Here is a 6,250-nt window from a genome sequence, read left to right as displayed (position 1 = left end):
GCTTTGTAAACACGAGCAATGCTCACTGGACTCCTACAGGTTTGTCAACATGTTACATTTGTTGCAGGCCAGCTTGAGATGCTTTGCATTAAAATGCCAGGTAGCGACGAACAAACAAAAGGCTTTGTTGCAAATCACCCAGCGTGTTAAGGTGTGTTCTCAAACCCATGTTGGACGGGGGTCCACTGAGCTCACCTGTAGCAAAGCAAGTGTGCACCCATCCGCAGCGAGCGGTGCTCTGCCAGAGCACACTGCTTTGCTGGCTGCCTGGCTTCTGCCTGTGCGCCCCTTTTGCTCTAGGGGCCTCCTCTGTGAGAGAAGGCTGGCTCTATGCCAGGCAGCAGGAGCCAAGGGCCAGGAAGGGCTGAAGGAAGGGGAGCAGCAGAGGGCCTTACCCACTGTTGTCTCCTTGCCACAGACCTAGGCTCTGAGAGACAGTGGAAGGGCTGGGGGCTTGAGGACAGTTCCCCTAGCAAGGATGCTCCCAGCAGAGGCTGGCATGGTGCCTGGCCTGGGTCACAGGTGAGAGGGCCAATCTCAGGTCAGACTGTCGAGAAACTGGGGAGACGCCCTCCCGGCTGGCATGTTCTGTGATTAGATGTAACCAAACCAGCAACAAATGTGCATTCATGGATCATGAGACTAGCTTACCATGGAGCCACAGCTAGTTCCCGGAGACACTCCAGCCTATATCGCCACCCAGACAAACTGGACTTCTGCCATGAAAGCCCCAAATCCCCACCCATTAGGTTCTTCCAGCCCCAGGGAGCTAGTCACTTACCCCAGGTCAATGGATGCTCAGAATCGCACGCCAAAGACAAGGCTGACAGCCAATTTCTTTGGGGAACTAGCTAAAGATTTATTAGCTAAGAAAAAGAAAGGAACGTTAGTCAAAGGTTAAATCAGGTAAAATACATTACCGTATTACAAATTCAAGTTTGTACGTCCAAAATGATTCCAAGGGTTGGAAATCTGCTAGTTTTCTATACGTCTCCCTGGGTGGCCCAAAGAGTTTTGGGGGATCTCAATCTTTTTGTTCAAAATCTCCCCTGTCAGAATTCACCATTCCAGCGATGGGTTAGGAGAGAGAGAGAGACCTTTGTTCTCCCTTTTTATACCTTGACGCTTTTGGCTGGAAAAATCTTGGTTGTGTCATGGGCTCAGACAGTTCCAGGGTGTCTATGCTTTGCCCTCAGGCCTTCATATGAATTGCGCACCTTCTGCATACATCCGGTTCGGGTTGTCTCTGGGAGTGACACGCAGAGGTTCTTGTTTACAGTTCCTTTGTTACTCCTGAAGAGAGACCCTATGGACATTTCTCAGGCCCACAGCATGTTTGAGTTCCAGACATACCATTTTATAACTCCACCCACAATGTCGATACGCACGTTATAAAAAGATACTAATACTCAGCAGATTATAACTTTTCCAGTGATGCTTCACAAGCCATACTTTGTACAAGAAGTATCACAATTTTCTAAAAGTGGTAACTGTATTACTGTAGATGGTCAGTGCACCTGAGACAGGATGGAAGAAGCCGGCTAAGGAGCCTGGCTGTGATGGAGGACGCTGGGGTATGGCAAGAACAAGAACTATAGGCATTGGGCTGACAGGGACTATGGTCTGGGACTTTTGTTAAACTGGCCCCAGGATGGGTATTGCTGAAGTCAAAGCCTGAAATGGAGTCCTTTGGGTTACCCAAGAGGAAACTGAGGGAAGGGGCCACTTATTACAGTGCCCATCCATCCATCAGTATCTTGGCACAGGGACACAAGAGGGTATCATCTCTAGTGCTCAGGAAGGACGCAGCTGGGACACTCCAGGGAGATCTGGCTGGCCAGCAGACACGCCAAGTATAATTTGACTGCACAGAACGGTACCTCGGTCTGCTCCGACTATGAGGAGCGTGACCGAATCTTTGGTAAACATGCCATCACTGCCCCTGTTTGTTATGGACACCCTGACTGAACTGCGAGTCCTGGATGTGGGTGACCCAGAGCCTGGGGAACACTGAGCCAGTTAGAGCCACAGTGGCCCCAGACCACCTCCTTCCAGAGCTGGAGGATGAGCCTGAACCTCCGGAGATGACCCAACCTAGGGCTGATCCGAATGCCGGTAAGTATTGAAATGATGCATTGAACTACACCGGGGCGGGGGTTATACGTGCCTGGGTACTGTACAGACACCATCATGTTGGTCTAACTGTTCTCTGCCTCGTGGCTTTTACCCCCTCCCCTGGTGCTCAAAGGCCACTTTGGACTCTCCAGTCCTCTTCATGGTCACATGGAACCAGAGCCAGCCCGTAACCTCGCTACGTCCTGCCCCACACACCCTGAGCTGGCTCCACCTGGTCGACTCCTCACCCTCCACAAGACGGTGACATCGCACAGCTTAACATGGAAGAAGAGGGTTTTCTTATAAATTACCTTCACCCCTCCCCCTTAGTCTTAATTTTTCACTAAACTGGCATGGTAAGGCCGAGGCGAGAAAGCCAGAGCGAGAGGCCCCTGGGCTAGCAAGAGGTAGCCCATGCTCTGGAGCACACGGCCTGCTGCTCCGCTTGCACAGCAGTGTGGTTGGTCAGTCTTTTTTGTTTTAGTGTTAACAAAGTTCATCTTGGCGTATGACTCTGTACTAGTCACAACAGACACGTGAATCACATTTGTGGGTCTTGGCCCCTCCCTTCTATGGGGAAGCGTCACTGACTTACCATCCACGCAGACACAATAACTGCATCCAAACAAGCGCAGGGCTGTCGGTGCTTGGGTGGGGTCGGTGTGTGGTTGTGCGTGTATGTGGGTGTGCAAGGGGGGGGTGCATCTTTCTCTCTGCCAACCAGTGGAGCCAGATGGATTGGGTGAGGTGATTTTGGCCCCTGCAGCAAAAGCTGTCACCTCACCTCTGCCCATCTCCTGCCCAGCAGCTGCTCCTGTCCTCCAGCCTCCAAATTAGTCCTATCCCACCAGTTCCCACATCAACTCTGCCCCCCCCGACCCATCTCTGCTCCCCCTGGGGCTCTTCACCTCTTCTCCCAGGCTTGAGGGGGCTGCAGCAGAGCCCCCTGACCCTATTCCCAAGCCAGGTGTTGCAGGAGGGAGAAGGGGAAGAAGCGCCGTCCCGTCCCCAGTGCTCACAGGGGGAGAAGGGGCAGAGCTACCCTTAGCTGCCGGGCTCGTTAGCTCCCCCACCCCCGTGAGAACAGTGTGGGCTCCTGAGGGGTGGGGAGAGAACGCTGCCTGTCTCTTGCAGCAGCCCTGATTGGCTGCTCTACCCCAGGAGGCGGGACGGTGGGGCGGAATGAAATCCCATCACTGCCAGGCATTGGGAGACCCGGGCACGCAGCGCCATAAAGCTGTTTACAGCTCATCTCCCGGCCTCGCGGCGATCCCAGGCTGCTCCGGGGTCACTCCCTTGGTTTCTAAAGCCAAAGGGTTAAATGTCGAGGTACCAAACCTGTGTGTAGATCAGCCCCAAATCTCTGGGGGGAAATAGAGCACATGAAGGCCCCTGCATCCCTCTGTCTGCTGGGGAAGTGGAAGCCAGGGCTGCACAGCTCGCAGCAAATGGGATTGCAGAGCAATTGGGGTGAAAACCCGCTTGCTGCACTGGAGATTAACAGGTCATTTGTCAGCGATTCCAAGGCTAGCAGGGACCATTGTGATCATCTAGTCTGACCTCCTGCATAGCACAGGCCAGAGAACTTCCCCCAAATAATTCCTGGAGCAGAGCTTTGAAAAAAACAGCCAGGCCTGATATTAAAATTGTCAGAATGGAGAATCCAACACTTGGTAAATTGTTCCAATGGTTAAGTACTTTCACTGTTACTAATTCACACATTATTTCCAGTCTGAATTTGTCTGGCTTCAGCTTCCAGCCATTGGATCGTGTTAGACCTTTCTCTGTTGGACTGAAGACCCATTATTAAATATTGTTCCCCATGTAGGTACCTATTAAACACACACATCAGAAGCAGGAGCGGCGAAAGCTCCCTAAAAGTGGGGGGCCACCTGTGCCCAAACTGTGGCTCCCCGTGCTGCCCCCAAGACCCTGCCCTTGCCCTTCTTCTCCCTGAGCCCCTGCCCTTACACTTCCCCTGAGGCTCCACCCCGCCTCTTCCCCACAAGACCCCACCCCCCACTTGCTTTGCTCTGCCCCTCGCCCCTGTTGCTCACCCTTACGGCTGGTAAAAAATAAAAGTGATGGGGCCATGGACCTCGGGCACCCCCTGTTCTGGTGCCCCAATCACAAGTTAGTCTCATCCAATACTTGTGCATAGGTACTGTCAGTGAAGGGGCATGCTGGAGGTAGCTCTTGCTGTGTTTGTTGAAACACTGGAGATGAACCTAGAAGCGGAGGAGCTCTGAAAGGAAAGCCCTCTGGCTAATTCCGAACTACCCCCACTGAGCATCACTTACCCGGTCTGATCTTTTCCCTTTCAATGCTTTAGGGCACTGTCCTGGGCATGTTAGAACAAATCCTACATCATGCCAGTGAAAGCACTGGCATCTAGTGACGGCAGGGCGGACAGCAATAGCCTTCAATTGGGAAAGGTTAGAAAACTTCTCAAAAATACAATGAGCTCCCCAAAGGTGACAGATCCATTGGGCAGATAAGGGTCTGAGAGCATTAGACCAACTCCTTTTTGGGGGAAAGGGGTGCAGGTGGGGGGGGGGGGCTGCAGTTCGCAGCCTGGAGGAGGAAGAAGCCACAGGATCCAGGGACTAGCAATGTACTCCCCCGACCCAGGAAAGTTCAGCTAAGTAGCAGCCTGGGGTAGTGCAAGCCCAAGGCTTTGGCCCGGAGAGGCATGGCAGGAGCATCCACCAGGTGCAGAACGGGGCGCGTGAGTGAGGCAGAGGAGTCCCAGCCAAGGGCTGTGGACATCAAAGAAGCTCAGAGGAGGAGCTGTGTGACTCTTGTGTGTGTACACACACACACACACACACACACACACACACACACACACACACACAGCTGTGTGCCTCTCAAAGTACCAGTGAGCCAGCTGGAGCCCAGCTCAGGGGCTCACTCGTTGGCCATGGTGGGGAGCCCTCAGCCCTTTATAGACAACTGATAAATCCACTGGCAAACTTTGCAGCGCATGAGCAGCCAGCTGGCGGGCGGGTGGCAGGGGCTGGGGGAGACGAGGTGCGTGCACAAGAGTGGCTGGGCTGGGGGAGGGTCTTGGGGAGGGGGCCGGCTGGCTCGGCAGGCAGGCGAGGGTGGGCTGGGGGCGAGAGGAATGCCTGCATGAGTGGCTGGCCGGCTGGCTCACGGCTGGTGGGTGGGTGGGGAGTCTGCGGGGAGGAGGTGCAGAGGCGTAAGCAGTGGGTGGAGGGGGTCTCGGGAAGGGGGGAAACAGGCACGAGTCCTGGGCAAGGGGGCCAAGCAGGGCTGGGGGTGGAATGTGGGCAGGGCTTCCAGGGGAGGAGGCTGAGCGGGGTGTGGGCCTTTGGGGTCTATACTTAGATTTCATGGTTCTATGCTGAGATTTCACCAATAAAGTATCACGTGTGAATGTCTCAGGCACTGCAACAGCCTTAACTCAGGCACTCTGTCTGTCTTGCCACCCGGGGAGCCCAGCTTTGTGATAGAGGGTTCCCTACACCAAAGATCACAGCAATATTTATGTTACTTCCAGTCCCTAAGGACTAGTCACTTACCCCAGGACAATTGCACCTTAGATCTCACACCAAAGACAATGCTTGTAGCCAATCCTATAACAAACCATCTACAGAGTTCTTAACTAGGGGAAGGAAATAAGAGAGTTCTTTACAAAGTTAAAGCAGGTAAATACACACACAAATGAGTTACAGTCTTAACTGGCAAAGGGTAACAGAAGCTTCTATAATAAGCAAGCTGTATATGTCTCTTGGGCTAACCCAGGCTAAACACTGGGGATCTCCTGCTTATGCCTAGAAACCCTGGTCCCCAGAGTCCAAGCAGCATCAAGATACAGTTTCCCCGTGTCAGGGAATAATTCATTTGCACATCTCCTCTGTATGAGGCGAGAGCAATCAACAAAGTCATTGGCCGCTGATAGTTAGTCTGGTGTCGCTGGGCCGGCTGGGCTGGGCAGGAGATAAGACCTTTTGTTGGAAGCCAGAATTTCGATCTCATTCACGTCTCTCTCCTGACTGGTGACTCCCAGGTCTGGCAGCTCCCAGGGCAAATGCTCAGCGAGTACCTCACAGAGTGGGCTACAGCGGTTACGTGAAATTAACGCAGACAGCAACTCACAAGCGCTCGA

This window comes from Chelonia mydas, chromosome 12 (assembly GCF_015237465.2).
Source record: "Chelonia mydas isolate rCheMyd1 chromosome 12, rCheMyd1.pri.v2, whole genome shotgun sequence".
In the NCBI taxonomy this organism is placed as follows: domain Eukaryota; kingdom Metazoa; phylum Chordata; order Testudines; family Cheloniidae; genus Chelonia; species Chelonia mydas.
This window is presented reverse-complemented; position numbering follows the sequence as displayed.